The sequence below is a fragment of the Colius striatus genome, chromosome 6, assembly GCF_028858725.1.
Source record: "Colius striatus isolate bColStr4 chromosome 6, bColStr4.1.hap1, whole genome shotgun sequence".
Taxonomy (NCBI): Eukaryota; Metazoa; Chordata; class Aves; order Coliiformes; family Coliidae; genus Colius; species Colius striatus.
This window is the reverse complement of record NC_084764.1, coordinates 37737942-37759039: the sequence shown is the minus strand read 5'-3', so window position 1 is coordinate 37759039 and position 21098 is coordinate 37737942. Positions and strand designations below refer to the sequence as shown.

Here is a 21098-nt window from a genome sequence, read left to right as displayed (position 1 = left end):
GCTGGGAGAGGTGTTTTTTACATGTGTCTACAAGGAGATCTCCCATCTAGAGGTGTTGATGATGCTACCCAGGAAAAAGAGCAACCACCTCCATGGGGCTGCAAGAACATCATGGCTCAGCTTGGAAGTTGCCTGTCCAGTAGCAGAGTGAGCTCTCTGCCAAGGGAAGTATACACTCTGCTGACGCTGCAATCCAGTTTTTGGGAGGAAAAGTATGGCACATAGCAGGGTGAGATGAGATCTGTCTTAACTGTTCCCAACTGAAATCCATCCTCAGAGCAGCGTCGCTCCGTTTGGCAAACCAGCAAAAGTCCAGAGCAGGGGATGGTTGCAGGATGATGTCTGTTCCCAGAGCATGGAGATAAGCTTGGATCCAAGATGATGCTGAGGGCTTTCAGCATCCATTCTTCATGGCAGGAGCTGCCCAAGGGATTCCCAAACAGCCCTGTGATTGCAGAGACCAGCACAGCTCAGTGCACAGCTGAACCCGAGCAGGGAAGATGCTGCTGGAGCAAAACTTTGTTTAGTTTTTGAGGACTAAAAACCAAACCCTGCTGGAAGTTTCCGAGTCATCTAGACAGCGAGCAGCACAATAACACTGAAGGAGGCCCAAGTTCTCCACAGAAAGGGTAAATGTAATCAGTGAGAAGCTGAGCACCAGTGCCAGATCCACTAAACCACTCAGAGTGCTTCTGACGGCAGCTCCAGCAGATCAGCTTGGGCAAATGCCATTTATTTCAGGAACAAGGACAACAAGTGTGGAATCACAGATAAGACCCAGTTTGGGAATCTATATAAATACATTTTTCTTAATACTCAGTAGGGTGCTGAATGACCCAATTCTATGAACACACATATGCTTTTTTTTTCCCCAGCAGCTGGGTGAATTTGTGGTCTTCCTTCTGCAGGAGCAGACCAAAAAGCAGGGTGGGTTAGCAGTGGGAGGAAGAGAGTTTGAGTCATGTATTCCTTCCTTAAATACTCTGAATTATTTACATCCTGAAACCCAGCCACGACACTTTTCAGAGGTGGGTTAGCCCAAGAGACTTGCCATGAAGGCAGAGGGAGATGGAGGCAGAGAGGTCTCTCCAGGAAGGATGCTGGAGCATCCCCCTGCCCTCCCTATGCTCAGTCTGGCTTCAAAAGGCAGCACAGATAAACCCTGCAGGAAGGAAAGGTGCTGTGAGGGGCTGTCCCTCCTGGTGCTCCCCTCACCTCGCTCTTGTTTTGGGGTGGCAGCTGCAGGTGCTGCATTGTGGTGGGGCTCAAAGGGGCAGAGACGGCTCTTTCAGAGAAAAGGTCATGTGCTGGGAGGGATTAGCAGCGACCCGAGGCCGTCCTGAAAGCCTGCAGCCTTGCACAGAAGACCCTCACAAAGGTTGTCCTTTGCCATTTGAACTTAGTCTCTCAGGGAGCTTTTGAGGCTGTCCAGACTGGGCGATGCCAAGCCTTGGCCAGGCAGCCCTGAAGGCCAAAAACAGTCAAGAGAGGACCTGCTGGGAGACTCAGGGGGCTGCTACAGAACCACTGAGTATCCCAAGGCAAGAATCCTCCCTCATCCCAGCTCCATCCCTGTCACCCAGCACAAAGACAAGACCTGCTCCATTTCTATCACCTGTCATGGTCCCATCTGCAGGAAAATGCTCACAAAAGGCACAAAACACCTCCAAGAGGCTGCTAATACCCAGCTGTAAAACCCACCCCAGCATATCACAAGTTACATACAGTTAACCAGGAAGAGCAGCTTCATTGATCAGAAACCTCCTGATGTGATGCACACCAGGACCACCTCTCAGCTCAGCTGCTGGGAGACTTCCTCTCTCAATATTTGCCTCTCCATCTGAAAGGACTTGGATTGAAGCTGCTTCATTTCCGAGCTCGCTCCTGGCTCTGACTACTCCCTTTGACTACGCAAAGCTTCTGTCAATAAAAACTCAACAGCCTGGCAAACAGGGAAAGAGAAGCTGCATTTCCTACTGGAGGAGGATATTTGTTTGCCAATTAGCCTTTTCCTGGAGAACAATAGTTCAATAAAAATCTTATTTTAATTCCTCCTCCCCCCCCCCCAAGCCCTGCTCCTCCAGTGAATATTTGGGCTCTGACTTTGATTTATCGTATGTAAAGCCTCGCTGCTGAGCTTTCCATTCCGCTGCTCCCCATTTCAGCAGTAATCCCTGGGGTGAGACAGGCTCTCTGTGTGTAAAATGGAGAGGGAAGGCAAGCAGGTTTTTCCTCTCTTAAAGCCTCTTGATTAATTTGGTTTTGTACACTAGAGTTTCCAAACTGCTCAGCAAGCAGATGCTTCCAGTCCACCAGCACAGCAATGTCTGCTGTGGGGCCACCACACAGCAAGGTAATGAGGAGCTACAGACTGAGTGCCAACAGGCTAGTTTTGGGTTGTTTTTGGAGATTTTGAGGATTAACCATGCTTAAGGTGAGGCTACTGAAACCACTGTTGATCATGCAGCTTGTGGTGCACAGCAAGCTGGGTTTTTTCCTCTTTCAAAATGGAAACTGAGTGGAGGTAGCTGTAAAAAGGAGTCTCTCCCAACAGTGACTCTGATGGGTTGATATCATTAAACTTCAAGGTATCATTAAACCTGCAGTCCAGAAAGTGTCCAAAGCAAACACACTTGTCAGATCTCTCAGCTGGCCTATCCATCTGCAATGCTGATTTCCCTCTCAAGGTTTTTAAATCCCAATGCTAATCCAGAGTGACTTTTCTTTTCCCCCTAAAGTACAAACTTGGGGTTGAGAATTCCTTGTTAAGTATGTCTGATGGCAGAAATGGCCTGCTGGCTACTTTACTCCCACTATCACACTAATACCTCCCCATGCTCCAGCAGGTGAACTCAAAAAGCAATATATGTGAGCTCACATCAGGCACAGCACAATTCCATCAGCCCCAACACGATGTCTGCTCCCACCCAGTCTGGGAAAAAGCAGCATTTTTTATCACTTTACACTAAAAGACTGCATTTCAGCATCAAAAAGCAAAGCAGGTGAGCACAGCAAGTGAAACCAACTGGAAGGCTTGATAACATTTCTTTTAATGTGGATGTAATGTGATGTAGCTTATGAAAAAAGCCCTGCTTGGAGGAGGATAGAACTGCACCACTCCATGCCACAGGACAGTGGAACTCAAGTTTTCTCAGGAGAGCTGCTCAAACCTGCCACCTCCAATTTGGAGGATGTGGTTAAATGGAGGCACGTTTTAATTGCCTAACCAGCCTGCCTCCCACTGATGGCAGGGAGCAAGGAAGGACTGACTCCAAAGCTGGCCAGCCCATCGCTGCCAGGGAGGGACTGAAGGAAGGTCCCTCTTCCCTGGTGGGAACATGCAGAGGGGAATATCCATCCAGTGGAGATCCCAAGGGGATGCATTTAAAAATCAATAGAGGCTATTTTAATGCTTAATCCAGGAAAGTCTCAGCAGCATCAATACAAACCACATTTAAACACACTGAGTACATGAACAGGATTTTTTTCTTTTGCACACTGACTTCATCAAATTTGTTTTTCCCCAGACACTTTGAAGTCCAAACAGAGCATCTGTAGCATCCCTAATGCTTCAGGCATCCTGCCTGCCTCCATCTCTACATGCTGCCCAAAAAAATCAGCCTCTCCACCCGACTGGAGCAAATGTTCTAGTGAAGTAACCCTGCTTGAAGCTGCAATACCACAGTGACAGCAGCTACCTCCCTGCCAGGGTTCTGCACTGAAGTGGATTTCTTTTCAGGTTTCCACACTGCACCCACCACAAACTGGAACCCAAGCTTCCTGTCCCTGTAGATACTTATACAATGTTCTCCCTTCTCATTAAAAAATAAATTAATAAAAGCAAACCAGCCTTGCAATTGCAACAAACTGCTTGAGAACAGGACCCAAAGGGATCCCGAGAGGCTCAGACACCCTGAGAGAAGATAACTGTGTTTGAAGCTTTTAATTTCATCTCATCTGCTGCAGGAGGGCAGTCTGAGTGTTCATCTAATTTGTGAGTAGCCACACTCCAGGCACACCCAGAAGCACAGATGTTCCTTCCCAGCAGACACCACAGGCACAACAGAGGCTCAGACAGACACAATGTCACCCATTTCTGTTGAGTACAGCAGAGCGTAGTGCTCTCTTCAATGTCCCAGCTCCCTCCCAGGTGCCCACTGCTACCTCTGCAGAGATGCTCCGTGGTTCCATCACCTCAAGCACAATCACCTCGCTCATCTTCCTGAGTCTTCAAACCAGTCCTGATGCTCCTGGCCTTTTCCAAGCTCACAGCTCTTTACAGATGGCTTCTTGCTTGGAGCTGGAGCCCACCACTCTGGCCAGCAAAGTGAAAGCCCTTTGCCCCATCAACACTAGTCTCATTTACTCACAGTCCAAAGCAATGGAAAGCTTCACTTCTTCAAGGGTTCCTGAGTCCTGGTGGTGGCAGGGTCTTGCAGAGGTCTTCACATTTGCCAACCGGGCAAGGCTTCACAGTACTGCTGGTGATCAGAGGCTTCATGACATTCCTTCAAAGCTTCAGGGTGATGCATTTGACTGACATCAGGTCCATTCAGCTCTCCCCAAAACATTCCCCCATCTTTTGGCACCTCTAAAGCTTACACACCTCTAGCAGCAGAGGTGGCAACTGATTTTGCTGATAGGAGACAGTCAGGGCTGGAACTTTCCATTAATCAGCTCACTAGATCCTTCAACATAGTCCAGACAACACCATGAAGCTCAGTCCAGCAGGTCGAACTGAGCTTGAAGCCCAGTGAGCACCCTATTCCTCAATTTGTGCTTCCTCATGCCCATGCTGTGAGGGACATAAGCTGGCCAAGCAAAGGCTTCAAGTGGGACCAGCCATGGGTTGGGCTACCAAAATAGCTAAACAGAGTCCTAACAACAAAAAAGCAAAGTCAATGACAAAACAATGTCAGAGCATCTCTGCTGAGACACCCAAAAGTACCACTGCTCTCTGCTTTGCCATGAGACGGAGCTCTCCACAAGAGCAGGTTGGGTGAGATTACCCAAGCACATCCATGTCACACACCCCACACCCAACAGATCAAGAACATCGAGAATCTCCATCTCAATCCCCTCCTTACAATGAAGAGACTGTAGGTTTGCTGCCCTAATCCTTGAAAACCATTTTCCTCCGTGTCTAACCTCAGTAACCCACTGTCGAAATGGACACTGCAGTTTGCATGCCCTGAACACACACTAATGACATAACGCAAAGAGAGAGTGACCCTGAGATCATCCACAGTCTCAGGACTGTACAGAGGAGAAGGAAATCTAAATGGCCTTTGGATAACAAATCTTCACAACATTTTCCCCCACAAGACCCGTAATACTGTAGCAAAAGCTTGGAAAACCTGCAAATTGGGTTTAGGTACCTGAAAACTCCTAATTCACTCCACAACAACCAAAGATGTCACAGGAAAACACCCTGAAATAACTCCCTCCAAAGAAAAAGACTTTCAAAACTCCAACTTCATGCAGGTTTATAGAGCTGGCAAGAGCTACCCATCCCCAGTGAATGCAGCACGAGCCATGAGAGCAGGAGGAGAGCAGAAAGAAACATCATCCAGGCAAGCATAGGCATCTTTTGCCCCGTTGTGTGCCTCCTGGGGAGAGCAACCCATGCATCAACAGGAGCACTTGAAACATGCCAACACTTTATAAATGCACCTTCAGTAGATTTACCAACACGTCATATGGAAAAGGAATGTGTGCTATGCAAATCCAGCCCAGACTGCTCCCTGCCTAATCTAGCTTTAGATTCAAATGCTTATTACCATGGCGTCTAATCAGGTACTGTCTTAAAGACAAGTTGAGTTTGGGCTCCCAGTCCTGCAGTTGTGTTCTTACTAAGGCACTGAATGGAGAGGGGGAAAAAAAACAAAAGAAATAAAGGGAATGGGGGAAAAAAAGCAGCACTGCAGAGAATTCAAGCTGTAGTGAAAAGCAGAGGACAAAAACCAGACGTGGCAAAAAAAACAGTGACACCTATGAGTAAAGGCCAGGCAGACATGCAAACGCTTGGCAGCTCACCAAGAACACAATGAATGCTGAGTCCTGTTTGCACTCCATCATACCCCTGCAGGGAAGTAGGTGTCTGGTCTTTGAGGGTCTCTCCCTTCTGTACAGAGAGATGTAAGGTGATGCAAGGATCTCACACACCCATGTAGCACCCATCTATGAGCAGCTAGCTCCCAGCAGCACAGAGCACAGATGGTCACACCATAACTTCCAGACTACCTTATGGATGCTCTGGGCACCAAGGCTGAGACTTCCAGAGCCTGGATAACACGTGTTAACCAGGAGCTGTTTGATGGTTGGGGGAGGAAGGGGTTCCCTTACTGCATCAGGGTCCCCAGCAGGCCATAGGAACCATGGGAACATCATTCCTGGAGGTCATCATTTCCCTGTTTGTTGCCAACAGCCACACAGCAGGGCTCATGCCATGGTATGGGCAGAGAGTACTGCACCTGGCACGGGGATTCATCTCTCCTCTAGTCAGTTGGTCTTTCCAAGACACATGTTACCTCTGGTATCTCCAGGAGACAACAGAAGATGCCAACTTCTTACCTCCACCATGCAGCTACAACTCATTCACTGTGCACCAGAAATAATCCAGGGGTAGGGACACAGGACTCATCACTGAGCATGGCTGCTCATCTGCCATGCTAAGCTTCCCTGTGGTGGAAGATGGTGAGGATTCCAACATCATCTTCCAGCTTGCACTCTCAGGATGCCGAATCCTAGCAGTTTGTCCTCTCCTGCCTCCACAATGCCAAATGGCACACAGATCCACAAGCAGCTCCAGCAAAGGGTCAAGACACGCAAATGTTGCCTCTGAAGATCCTACAAGTTGGTGTTGGCCCTGCTACACTACATAAAATACACTTGGTGGGATAAGCAGCACTAGGAACATTAACAAAGATATTTCCTTCTGTGAACCTAAGCAATATTAGCTACACTTACATTAAGGCTGCAGGATGAATTTATGTTTGTTAGATGTCAGAGAAGTCATATAGACAAACATTTTGCCTGCAACACCTATGTGTCTGCAGAAAGTCCTGCAGCATGGGCTCTCTGGTGTCTTGCAATGTGGTAAATCCAACTAAAGCACTCTCTATGGCTTGGATGTTCGTAACATTTATGTGTATTCTCTGGTGTCCAGTACAGACTGTGATTTCATTGCATCCCTTCTTTTAATAGCCTCCAATTCCAATCTGATGCCTGTTTTGACAAACCTTGCAGCAGCTCCACATATTTAAGATGAAAATCAACTTGGAAGAGAGTATAGAACCAGCCAATGGATTTGCTGAATTGTCCTGACAGGGAAGAAGCAGATGGACAGACCAACTTTAAAGCTTCCTTTCATCAGGAACCTAAGCTGAAATCACGGGCTAACTTTTCATGATGCACATTAGTATTAAGAAAAGTGAGGTGGCTGATATTCTGCCTCCCAGGCATGTGTGCTCTATGCTTCATCACTTACTGAATGAATATGTAAATGCTTTGAAAGGAGAAGGAAAACAAATCCAAAGAAACTGGAGGTTGCAGCTCTCAGTGTTTTCATAAGCCTGTTCAAAGACCAACATTTACCAGTGCCTGCATCGCTGCCTGGATGAGTGGGCAGCTGCCTTCCAGCTCTGCACCTCCCCAGCTCGTGGCAGTGCCTGGAGTTGGTTTGGGGGACTTTTTGCCTCGCTCCTGTATCAAAAACATCAGCAGGGATGCTTGAACGAGGTGGAAAGACCCTCCTAATGCCAACAGCGTCCAGGTTGGCATCAGAAATAGTGTGGTCAACAGGACCAAGGAAGTGATTGTCCCCCTGTGCTCAGCACTGGTGAGGATGCAGCTCAAATACTGCATTCAGTGTTGGGCCCCTGACTCCAAGAAAGACATTGAGGTGCTGGAGTGTGTCCAGAGCCGTGCACTGAAGCTGGGGAAGGGGTTGGAGCACAAGTCTGATGAGGAGCAGCTGAGGGAATGGGAGTGTTTAGTCTGGAGATCACGAAGCTGAGGGGAGATCTTATCACTCTCTACAGCTACCTGACAGAAGGTTGTAATGAGATGGGGGTAAGTCTCTTCTCTACAGTAATGAATAACAGGATGAAAGGAAACAGGCTCAAGTTGCAGCAGGGGAGGTTTAGATGAGATATTAGGAGGAACTTTTTTCCCTGAGAGGGTTGTCAGCCCCTGTGCCAGGCTGCCCAGGGAGGTGGGGGAGCCCTCATCTATGGAGCTATTGCAAAGCCATGGAGCTGAGGTGCTGAGGGCCATGGTTAGTGGAGGGCTTGGCAGGGTGAGGTTAATGGTTGGACAATCTTAAAGGTCTTTCCAACCAAAATTTCTATGATTTTAAGATTGCCACACAGCTCAGCTCACAGCACAGAGAGAACAAATCCTTTGTGAGACTCCCTGCCTGAGGACATGGATGGAGTTGATAGTGGGGGAGTCCAAAGCACCTAAGGAGCCGTGCAAATAGTATTTACCTGGCCACAGAGACTAAAGACACCAGCAAGGTCATATTTACTTGTGAATCAAAACAGAAAGAGTTCCCATTCCTGTATTTACAGCCAACACTTCTTCTGGAGCTCTATCTACAACTGTTTCCAGGATAAGGTCGTTCCCAGTGATGAGGAGGTCCTTCATCCCACCATGGCACAGGGACTCATGGGTAGTTCATACACACGTACTTCTAAGGGAAAAAGTATTTCAAAGCCTCAGAAGCTGCACTTCTGGAGCTGTGGATAACACACATGCAAAAAGCATGGTTTGCTTATGATAACCAATGATGGCAACGCACTTGAGATGTAAAAATAACTTAATGAATAAGTATATTTAGATTTACAACCCCACAGCAGCTTTATTTACAGGGATGCCAATCAATTTTACACAGATATAAAACTGGCTGGCAGAATGCCTTAGACTATATCCAACGACCCATCTGTAACAAATCTAAGCCATGATACCTCTGCATACATTTGGCCAAACAATGCTAATGCCAGCCATCTTGACTTTCAATGTACAGATGGGCTGGGGGGCCTGCCAAGCCTGCCCCACAGCCAAAGATGGATGAATTTTGCTATCACTCACTATAAACTGGTTGGGAAAAGGATCATATGAAGGAAAACTGGTCATGGTGGGGGCTGTGTAGATGCTCATACCAACGCAATGCTGCAAGGAGAGCAAGCCAGCATCCAGCTGGAGACAGGTGAACCTCTTTCAAAACCTTTAATCAGTGAAACAGTGAGCTATGACCAAGGAAAAAAGGCACACTGGAGCTCTGCAGCACCTCTAAAAGGTGAGGGGATTAAGCTATAGCTCTTGCATATAGCTTTTTTTGACTCATCACTCAAGACACAATGCTGGAGAGAGGAAGATGCACAAGAAATTCATTCAAAGGCATCACTTGCCTTTTGATCTCAAAGTGGACAAGGGAATTCCAATGAGACCTCTCCTCCCCCATCACTGCCCAGGATCTCACAGCTTTATCTAAACTTGCAGATGTCAAAGTGAGTGGCTGCCATTGATATCCACCAGTGCCACATCATCCCAAACTACCCTGTGCTGTCAGAGTGGGTCTGGGGGCTTTCTGTTGCTGTCCCTCTAGCTAAAGCATGGATCACACGGAGACCCAAATGTCATGTCTAATTCAGGAGAAACAAAGAAAAACAACCTGCTCTTCATCCCAGTGGGGCTTCTGGGGTATGGCTGTCTCAGAGGCTGGGCAAAACAAGGATGGCTCCACATTCAATACAGACTATGGGCAAACGCACCTCATTCCATGGAAGTTGTGGTATTCTGGCAAACACCAAGGCAGAAAAGGTTACCCTAGAATATTAATTTGAATAGCTCTGGGAACAAACCCAGCATTAATTTTCAACACTTATTCAGTAAACAATTTGAATAAACCGAGGGAGGCTTGTGCACACATCCTGCCAGCATTATTTGGTAGATTTTTGCCTTTGCTCCTTTGGTAATTTATGAGAAAGCAACTCCCAGTAAACACAATTGCCTTCCAGTGTGACACGTGGGTTCAACTGACCCTGCCTTGGGGACACGGTAACAACTCAAAATCCTTTCCTGCCCAATTCTAATACCGGTTTACACTGCAAAATGTTCACATGCTGACATTTGCTCTCATTCATCCCTGGAAATAAGTACATCTAAATGGAAGGAAAAAAAAGAAACTCAACAGCAATTCCTTCTCTCATGGACAAAGCAAAGGAAAACAACCAGACACAGAGCTACGATGCCCAAAATGTTTTCCATAACATTTCCAAATGTTTTCCAAAGCTTCCAGCTGAAGCTTTCACAGCAAGGCTGTGACTTCACCGAAGCCTCAGGCTATGGATGTATCCCATGCCATTATCTGAGTGTGGCAGCCCGGTACACTGCAGCAAGTGCCGAGGACACAGCTGACGAGGACTTCTGTAACAAACTCCCACAGCAGCATCATCTACAGTAAGGGGCAGAGTAAGGTAGGTGATGCTGTTGTGGGAGTTTTTTATAGACCACCTGATCAGAAGGAGGAATTGGATGAGGCCTTTTACAAACAGCTGAGAGCTGCCTCACGGTCACAATCCTTGCTCCTCACGAGGGACTTCAAGCGCCCTGATATTTACTGGCAAAGCCACTCAGCCAAGCACAGACACTCCAGGAGGCTCCTACGGGATGTTGCTGTCAACTTCCTGTAACAGGTGATTGAGGAACCCAGGAGGAGGGGTGTGCTGCTGGACCTGGTGCTGACAAATATGGAGGGTCTGCTTGGGCATGTGAAGGTTGGAGGCAACCTCGGCTACAGTGACCATGAGGTGGTAGAGTTCAAGATCCTGTGTGGAAGAAGCAGGGCATCAAGCAGAATTGTCACCCTGGATTTCAGGCAAGCTGACTTTGGCCTCTTCAAAGACCTGCTGGGATGAATCTCATGGGATAAGATCCTAGATGGCAGAAGTGCCCAAAAGAGCTGTTTGGTCTTCAAGCATCACTTCCTCCAAGCCCAGGATTAGGGAGAAGTAATGAATGCCTTCTTTGCTTCAGTCTTTACAGCCAAGGCCAGCCCTCAGGAAGCCCAGTCCAGCAAGGAGAGTAGGATGGCCTGGACAGCAGAGGACTTGCCCTGGGTGGATGAGGAAGAAGTTAAAGACTTGTTGACCAAGCTTAAGGCTCATAAGTCAATGAGTCCTGATGGGATGCATCCGATACTGCTGAGGGAGCTGGCTGATGTGGTTGCTAAGCTGCTCTCCATCACTTTTGAACATTCATGGAGGTCAGGCGAGGTACCTGAGGACTGCAGAAAGGCCAAGGTCACTCCAGTCTTCAAAAAGGGTAAGAAGGGCAACCCTGGAAACTATAGGCCAGTCAGCCTCACCTCCATCCCTGGAAAGACGATGGTAAAACTCATCCTCATTGTTGTCACTAAACATCTGAAGAAAAAGATGCTTATCAGGGGGAGTCAACATGGATTCACCAAGGGGAAATCCTGTTTGACCAACCTGACAGCCTTCTGTGAGTGCATAACCGGCTGACTAGATGAGGGGAGAACAGCGGATGTCATCTACCTTGACTTCAGCAAGGCTTTTGACACTGTCTCCCATAACATCCTCATCAAAAAGCTCAGGCAGTGTGGCTTGGATGAGTGGACAGTGAGGTGGATCGAGAGCTGGCTGAATGACAGAGCCCAGAGGAGAGTGATCAATGGCAGAGAATAGAGCTGGAGGCCTGTGGCCAGTGGAGTTCCACAGGGATCGGTTCTGGGGCCAGTCTTATTCAACATCTTCATCAACAACCTGGATGAGGGGACAGAGTGTACCCTCAGCAAGTTCCCTGATGACACCAAACTGGGAGGACTGGCTGATTCCCCAGAGGCTGTGCTGCCATTCAGCGGGATCTTGACCAGCTTGAGAGTTGGGCAGAGAGGAACCTCATGAGGTTCAACAAGGACAAGTACAGAGTCCTGCATCTGGGATGTAGGATTAAGTTTTAAGCCTCTCATAAACACCCCTAAAATCCATGTATTATTGTTAGACAGACCTGCCATACCTGAGGTTTAGATTGGAAGGGAGAAGGGATGTTAACAAATTACAGGCCATGGTCTGGATCAACAAGAACACGGGCAGGGGGTGCTCACTCCTCACTGTCTGTTGGATAAGCAGAGCCATGCTCTGCTACATCTGGATAAGGGAAGCCACCAGAGACTTACATCAAGCAAAGCCTTATAATTATGACTATGAGTGGAGATTACACGTTATCTAATCGCCTGAGGAAGGGTTTAGATGGGGCTGATGGTGCCTCTTCCTGTTCCAGCACCTCCTTGTGCTCACAGGTTTCTACAAACCCTGCTGAGCTCAACTCCCTGCTACGTGGGGGGTGTTGTAGGAAGGAGCCACAGAAGCGCCCTGTGGCATCCTCAGAAGTCCTCAGATCAGGTGCCCATCCAAGGCTGGCTGCTGTTCCGCTCTGATCCTCATTCCTCTGGCTGCTCTCAGCCACTCCTTTCCTATTCATGATGGCATCTTGGTGAGGTACAGGTCATAGGTGACACTGCTTCTGGTCACAATCAAAACCCAGAGTAGGCTCCTTGCTGAAGGAGTCCTCCAATCAAATGTATGTGGGCTTTTGATTAGACCTTTTATAGATCTGAAAACAATGCCTTGCTCAAGGATGATGAAGTCTAGACACTACAATACACTTTCCAGCTGAGCCAGCAAACCTAAAAAGCTCTCCCCCTTGATCTTGGGCTGCCACGATCAAAGCCATTATACCATTTGGAGCCCTTCTGAAACTTTAACTTCAAAATGTGCAAGTTATTTTTAAAATCTAAACCAGGTCAAGCCTCTTATTTGGGGTTTTATGAGGAAATGAGTTTTAGACTCGTCTCCAACCTTCTCCCACCACATCTCAAAGTGGATGGTGGGCACACGGCAGAAGGCAAAAGCAGGGAAGTAGCCTTGTGCCTGGACGACGTTGTACCTCAGTAGCACCCACTGGCCATGGTCTGCTTGCATGGGGGGACAACAGCCTGTTCACCCAGGGTGGCTATGGTGTGGGGGATTATTTCCTGTCCTTGACTGAGATTAACTGTTTTGGAGGGCAAACACCTTTTACATCCTCATCCTTAGGATTTGTATCTGCCTTTGGTATCCTCTTACAGAGGGGTGCATAAGTCTGGGGCCCAAGAAGAGGAAACAGCTTGAAATACTTTCATTTTCTACAGGAATTAAATAAAACTAAGCACTACAAATTCTCTCCACCAAGGAGCAGGATGCCCAAGCACACAAAGAACAACCAGTTCTGCACCAAGTAAAAATCAGGGAAATAAAGTATTCCCAGAAAAAATTAAATAAAAACCATCCTCTGGTCTCTTGGAGGAGTGTTTCAGATGGCTGAAAAGAAAGAAGAAACACACAGCCCTGCAAAAGCACAGGAAAGCCAAAGGGGTGTCAGCTCTGTCTTGAGTGAGGCATTCTGTAGTGGTTTAGGCCCATCAGGGAACAAAGGCCACGATTAGCCTCGAGTACTGAAGAGGCTGAGGATTGCTCGAGGGCAGGGAGGGCTTAATTGCCGCTTAAGGTTCAGGACAAAACAGACCAGGCTACTCGGTTTTGGGGAAGAAAACAGAAAATAATTTAATGCAAAATCAACCAAAACATAACCAAAATGAAACAACCCAGAGTAATACATCAATGGAGAGTCCAACCAGCCTTTTGAAGAACACCTTCTTGCCACCCCTCCCCTCTTCCCGGGTTCAGAGCCCTGATCCCAGTGTTTTTACCTTGCCCCCCCCTGAACGGTTCGGGGGGGCAGGCAGTGGGGGGTTCAGTCAGTCGGTTTCCGAGAGCTTCTGCCGTTTGTCCCTCCTCAGGACGGGTGAACTCCACACCAGTCCTCCCTGCGAGTCCGTGGGGTAACTCACAAGCATGGCAGACTTGCACGGGCTGCTCCGATGCCCACTTATTCCAAAGGCTGCAGCTCCTCTCTGCCTCTCGTGTGGGGCTGCTCTGCGGCGCGCAGGCTCTCCAACACGGCCTGGGCCATGGCCATCTCCCCACACAGTCCCCCGCCCGTCCGGGCTCACCCACACGGAGCTGTTGGTGGCTCTCAGTCTTGCCACGAATCTCCATAGGTTTCAGGGGCACAGCTTGTATTCTCGCCACGGCTTGCAGAAGGGTCTCCGGTCTACTGCTTCTCGTTCCTTCCTCCCTCTCTGGCTGAAGGGTCCGCGTGGTGACCTCCATCTTGTATCACTCTCACACCTCCCGACTCGCATTTCAAATTCCTGTCCCCTAAATAGTGATCGCAGAGGCGCCAGATTGGCCCAGCCGGGCCGGAGGTGGGTCTGAACCTAGGAGCCGGGGGAGGGTCTTCACTGCAACCCGCTCCCCCTGTTACCAAGCCAAAAGCTGCACCTGGCTAAACCAGGACACATTCAAAGATAGGTAATGGAAGACCAGCCAGCTCATCCCAGACCAGCTGGTGCTGCATGGTGAGCACTAAACCTCCTGGTGTATGGGCAAACAGCCTATGGGACAGGGGACTTGTGGTCAGCCCTGATCATTGAGGCTTGCAGTGGCCAGACTGAGAGAAGTCAAGAGATGAGTCTTCTGGAGCAATGAGGAGCTTGGGTAGAACCAGAAGAGCTTTTTGAATGCACGTGGGTATCAAGATGCACCTCCTGTGTCCCAGAGAGGACTTCTAACACAGGTATGTTCTTCAAAGAGAGATGGGGACAGGAGATGATTCCCACCAAAGAAAGGAGAAGAGCGCAACATGGAGTATTCACATGTTCCAAAGCTATTTAAAAGCGCAACGTAGCTCTCTAGAAAATGCTTCATTTAACTAAGCAGCTTCTAATGCTCCAAGCAAACAAGCCACACCATTTCTCCACTTCGCCCAGCATCTGCCTCCATGATGCTGCCCACCTCTGCTTCCCTCTATGCTTTGACCTTCCTCAACTGCCAGCAGCTCTGTTCCTGCTCACCACTTCTCCCCTTGCTCAAACCAAGCAGCTCTGCATAAGGCTGAGTGAAGCAGGTAGGTACATACAAAAGCAGGATGGGGATTAGATACCCACCACTCCTCCAGCATCCCTCACTGTGGCTGGAGGTGTCATGCCAGGCAGAAGCAACAGTCACACTGCACATCACACATCCCCAGCGCTTCAGGAGGTGTTGTCTGAACCTCCACCAGCTTTTCAGCTGGATAAACATCAAGGAGAAAATCAGGTCGACAGCCTTCTTTAAGAATATCTCCAACAAATCAGACTTTTCCTACTCCCCCCACACTCCGGAGTAGACAGAGCAAAGGCCACCAGTAACCCGGTGCTGGCTGTGACAGCCACCACGTCAGTCCCAGAGGGGACAGGGGATATGCCCACATCTCCCAGAAATGTTGCTTGGCAGTTAAGTGAGGCGGACAGGACATGGGAAACCTGCCCAGCTTCAGCACAGAGTAGAACACCTGCCCCAGTGCACTGGCTTGTCTTTCCTCAACAAACGCAGAGAGGAGACGGACTTTAACTTTGGCCTACATGCAAGTGCGTTTCCTTGGGTCTGTTGAAGCCACCACAGCCCTGCAGATCCTGATGTTCTCATCCTGCCTTCACCCTGGCCCCTTCCCTCTAATGAGCTGCTCCCAGGGAAGGAGAGCAAAGCCCCGCTCCACATCCATAATCCACAAAAAGGGTTAACACAAAGTTATTGACCTTGAGAACTAATGGTCCACATCACACAGGAGAGCAGAAGAGCCGATGGCAATGGCTGCTTCTACATTTAAAAGGTTCAAAACCCATCAAGGAAGCAGCAGACACTCCAAACCCTCGCCCCCAGAGTTTGCTGGGCACAATAAATGAAGTGGTGAGGGCAGCTCATGTGCCTGCATCCTGACACCTACCCCCTACCAAACCCAACCATCCCAGCTCAGGAGAAAGGAAAAACAAGGAGGGGAACAAGCAAATCATCCAGCCCCATGCTGCCAGCAGCACAGCAGCTGCCCTCAGCTGCTCATGCTGATAAATACTGAGAGTAAAACACTGCAAGATTCATTTAGGTATAGAGCACAAGCAAGGGTGGGTTCTGCACCACATCTATCTCACTGCAAGGCTTCCCAGTCACCCCATCCTCTCCTGCAGTGTTTTTCTGGGTCTTTGTCATCTCCCGTGTTAGAGATGGGAAATATGTGCATCACCGGTCTCCCCTTCCCAAACCAAATGCACAAACACAGGCTGAAAAACACTCAATTTCCAGCTCTGGCAAACTCAGGGTGGTAATTTATTTGCAGGCAGAGCTGTGATTTTTACAAAGGATACACTTGGGTTAAGGAGTCAAAGGCAGAACTGTACAAGCGAAAGTAACAGCCCTCTCTTTCTGTACAGCCTTTATTTCTTTTTCCCCTCCTGAAATGACAGGAGTAACACAGCACTTGCCAGTTTAGTGGGGTATACATGAAGGCTTGGTTGAAAGCAACCTCATTAAACTGGCTGGGTTGTTAAGCGCCAATCCAAACACTGCTCTGATCACTGCATGACAGGCTGGGAACCAAAGGCAATGAAATCCATGACAATCACGACAATCCTTACAACCCACCCCCACAGCAGATTTCACCAACACCATCCCCACCCTCCCTTCTTTTTTTATTTACTTACATGAGCAGCATGACAGGTAACTTGGAGGAAATCAGATGCTTAACGATTAAGTGATACTTAGGCAGCACTCTAAGAAGATAAATACGCCCTTTGGAAACCCTGCAACAAAAACAGAAGGTATAAACAGACAGTTACTAATCATTCTGATTACATCTTGGAAGACCTGCAATACCCGGCTGCAGCAGAACAAAAGCCAGTGTGAGCCTGGGCTGCTCTCGGAAAAATGAGGCACACCCTTCTTTAAAAGAATTCACCCAAACAAACCCAAGAGCTTCTGTGTTGTTTTTGTTTGTGTGTGTGTGTGTGTGTTTGTGTGTGTGTGTGTGTGTGTTTCTTAAGGTCTGGGCTGAGAGGAAACCTCCACCATACCCTGGAGGGATCCCATCACTTTCAGCTAAAATTAGACTTCAAGGAGAAGTGGGGGAAGGCTGGTGGCTGCAGCCACGCGCTGGGAGAGAGGTGCGGCGGGATTTTTCCTCCTCTCCCATCGAAACCAAAAAGAGAGGGCTTTTCAGACTACAAGAAGTTAAGGAAAATAAATAAATAAGGTGTGTTCCCAGGGAGAAAGGAGAGGATAGTATGTCTACCCCACTGCCAGGCTCGGGAATCTCAGCTGGGACGAGGCTGTGGGGATGCAGCTGAGCAACAGGGACCTGACGGGATGCAATGAGATGCGTGACCTTGTAGGGAAAGGAAGAACTGAAGTCCTCCAGCAACTCACCCACCACTGTGGATGCACAACAAGGCACCTGCTTTACTGTAGTCCACAAGAGCAAGACGTGGGGATGTGCTCGATACACATTCCCCTACTCTCCTTGCCTTGGAGGAAATCCATCATTTTCCTCCTCCCTTTCTCTCTGCCCTCCCCCCACCACACTAAATGCCAGTGGAGCTCAGGGGAATATTTAATCTCAAACCTCAGTAATCAATCAGTTCACCCTCACGCATGAGAAAGAGTCACAGCAGTAAGCACCAAATCCCATTTCTACCCAGCAATAGGATGTTTTAATTACATACATAACATTTCCCTTTTAACATAAACCCTGATCAGATCCAGGCAGCCCCCGGGTTATGGGTGGAGAAGGACACGGTGCCAGGGAAGAACATGAGGATGGGGAAAGGGAAGAGAAATCATTCTGGCAATTATTTTAAATGACAACTTTATATTGCTGCTCCAGTTTGCTGTTGGCACAATGACACTTTGACATCATGTTTGCCATCCCAGAAAGTGGGCAGCAGCATGGCAAGCACCAAAGCCACATCCATCCCTGCCACCAGAAGTTGCTTTGGCTTTATCCCAACGTGCCAGTAACTATGCAGGAAAATGGGGGCAGAAAATCCAAGACAGGCACATGTGGAGAGTTTGGGCCAGGGTGGGACACAAATTACAGCAACGGGGTCTCTCTACCAGTGCTGCAAGTCTTACTCCAAAACCTGTTCACATCAGAGGGAGTCTTTCTAGCTGGGATTGAGCAGGTTTGGGATCGCTCCGTGCTACACTTTATTTCCAAGTGCAAGCAGAGCCAGACCATCACCCAGCTGCCAGGGCAATGGGCAGGCAGCTGTGAGAAACATTCCTCCTTTGCCCAAGCAGACCAGTCCCAAGTGGCATAGCTCACAGCTATGCTTGTAATATATACTTTAAAAAAATAGATGTAAACACATGCACAGACTTTTCTAATATATAGGAACAAAAGAGAGGACACCCCGCTGAAACCCCATGTGCAGCTCAACTGCTCTCCGCAGCGGTGAAGGAAATGAGAAGCAGAGACCAAGCACACACCCGTGCACTGCGGTGAGGCTTGGCTCTGGGAACGGTTCTGGATTCCCCAGCATGAGCTCTGACCTCCAAGAGATCCAAAATGGTCTTGGAGACAATCTGGAGGAGAAGTAGAGGGGTCTCTGGGGGGCTCAGCCAGGCAGGCAGTGTGGGACGGAGATCCAGGCTTCAGATGCTCATGGTCTGACCCCAGTCCATGCCTCATCGGCTCAGAGGTACCCAAAACACCTTTTGTGTCACAAGAACAAGTCAGGAACTACCCCAAATCCACAATGTACAGCAGAGAGAGCAAGGTCCCCTCCTGGCTCTTGGCATTAGGATGACCACTGCTCCAGCCCTGCCAGACCACAGTGCTTGGACAAAGCGAGGCAAACAAGCTCAGGATTGGGAGTCTTGGAGTTTTTTTTGACTTCTTAACGTGTAGCATGTCTATGTTTCTGAATCCTCTTTTTTCCAGGCAGAGCCTGTGGCTGGCTCTGTAAACACACACCCACTGCTTTCAAAAGGCTCACAGAGATGGTTTTTCGAAGGAGAGGTGGCGGGGTGCAACAGAAATTTCTCAGTTCCTCTCAGCAGGAAACATCACAGAGAGATGTGAAAGGGAAACCTACTTGTAACTGAGATTTCCACACTGTGGTCTCCTTCCAAAGTCGAACATTCCCTCCCCTCCTCAATTTTTGGCTTCAGTTTCCCCAAGACCTGTAACATGAGGAATTCCTTGGCACAATGGACAAAGTCCTCAAGCTCCAAACACATATCTAGAGAAACTATTGCACTTACACCCTCCCTGATCTCTTTACCCTCACATTGCAGGTGCACAATTAAGAAGGATAAAGCACCATCAGATGCCTGCAGTGTGTTCCCAGAGGATCCAGCTGTATCCTCATCTTTTTCCCAAAGAGCAGGCCTTGGCAGTGCAATTCAGGACACAGACAGTCAGTGCAGTATCTAGAGCAAATTAAACCTCACGGGCATAGCAGCAAGCATGGATTTATTGATTCATGGAAAACATCCTTATAGATTACTTCATTCAGATGAACAGGACAAGACAAAATGAGGGCTACCCTCAGCAGTGAGAGGCTGCAGCACTACCACTTCAGTCCTATACTCCAGAAGAAATGACCCTGTCAGGGTAGACACCTCTAACAGGGTGTTCTTTGGGCTGGCAGAGGACGATACAGAGGCCAATAAGGATCTCTGCCATGTCTTACCCAGTGCCCATCTCTATCCCACACCAGGCAGAGCCAATGGATGATTTTTGCAAGGAAGTAGGTGAAAACTCTGCCTGGCATCAGCTTCACATTTGTAGAAGCTCCATCCACGCCTGCTTGTTGGCTTGCATAGGGCTGCAGCTGTTGGGTGCAGTGGGACAGGGGTTCTGCAGCCTCCAGGGCCTGTGTGCCATGGGACAGGGATGTGGCACTTCCTGCCTGGTGAGATGTGGCACAGATCCCTGCTGACTTTTTCTACATTGTTCTCCTCCATCCCCACGACACTGAGTTAGGATCATAGAATCATTTTGATTGGAAAAGACATTTAACATCATCAAGTCCAACCACTAACCTCACACTGCCAAGCCCATCACTAAAGTCTATGCCTCAGCACCTCAGCTATGTGTCTTTTAAATATCTCCAGGGATGGGTACTCCACCACCTCCCTGGGCAGCCTGGGACAGAGTCCAACAATCCTCTCAGTAAAAAAATTCTTCCTAATATCCAATCTAAATCTCCCCTGGCACAACTTGAGCCCATTTCCTCTTGTCCTATCATTCCCTACTGGAGAGAACGACCCTCAACTCACTTTCAGGTAGTTGTAGAGAATGATCAGGTCTCCCCTCGATCTCTTCTTCTCTGGGCTAAACATTCCCAGCTCCCTCAGCTGCTCTTCAGAAGACTTGCTCTACAGACCTGCATTAGAAGCATCTGCTCTGAAAGAGTGATTTTTCCTGGAGTATGTTACTCCCCAAGTGTTGCAGGTCATTCATGTTATCTACTTCTCTTGATACTGATGGCTTAACATTCTCTCATCAAACTAAAATCTGCTCCCAGGGTCAACTGTGGTCTGGCTCTAAGGCCATTTTCTCTAAGTGTTTGTTTCAGCAGCAACCCTGCTCCCAAACTGCCTTTTGCAGGAGCAGGCACAGCTGATAACAACTCAAACTGCTCTCCACAGGTCCAGAGCACCTCCTGGAACCATTTCCCACAATCTCCATCTTCAGATCATCTCAAACTGGTGCTGATTTTAAAAACTGGGAGACCTCCTTTAAAAAACTGTCAGTGAAGACTCCAAGTCTTGTTGTTGGGCGCCTCCAGCATGGTACCTGCAGAGGTCTTCTAGGAACACCTCCACCTAACGTGAACTCCTCCGCTGGTCACATGAAAACTACAATTATCTCTGCAGATGAAGAAAGGGTACCACATGTCTGGCAGCAACCTGAGGCAGGGACTCCCAGCAGTGCCAAATTCAAGCTATCAGGGTGAGCAGCCACACACAGCTGTGTTTGTGTTTCCCATCACTCACAGTAACCTGTTCCCCAGAACACACCCCATCCCCCCAGCACTGATCAGTATTTCGATAAACAAACGTGTCTCATCACATCGATTCACTTAACACAGAGTTGCCATTCCCACAAGCATTGGCTTTGCAGTATAAAATGCTCATGGGTTCTGCATCCTT

General features: G+C 48.5%; 1 protein-coding gene across 1 annotated transcript in view; it reads right to left on the bottom strand.

The window, feature by feature from the left end:
- The window catches only part of DAAM1 (dishevelled associated activator of morphogenesis 1), a 100631-nt gene that overhangs the window by 64910 nt on the left and 14623 nt on the right, over positions 1–21098 (bottom strand). The window contains exon 2 of the mRNA XM_061998246.1: positions 16643–16741. The gene's annotated coding sequence lies outside the window, so the exon portion shown is untranslated. The remainder of the gene's footprint in view (positions 1–16642; positions 16742–21098) is intronic.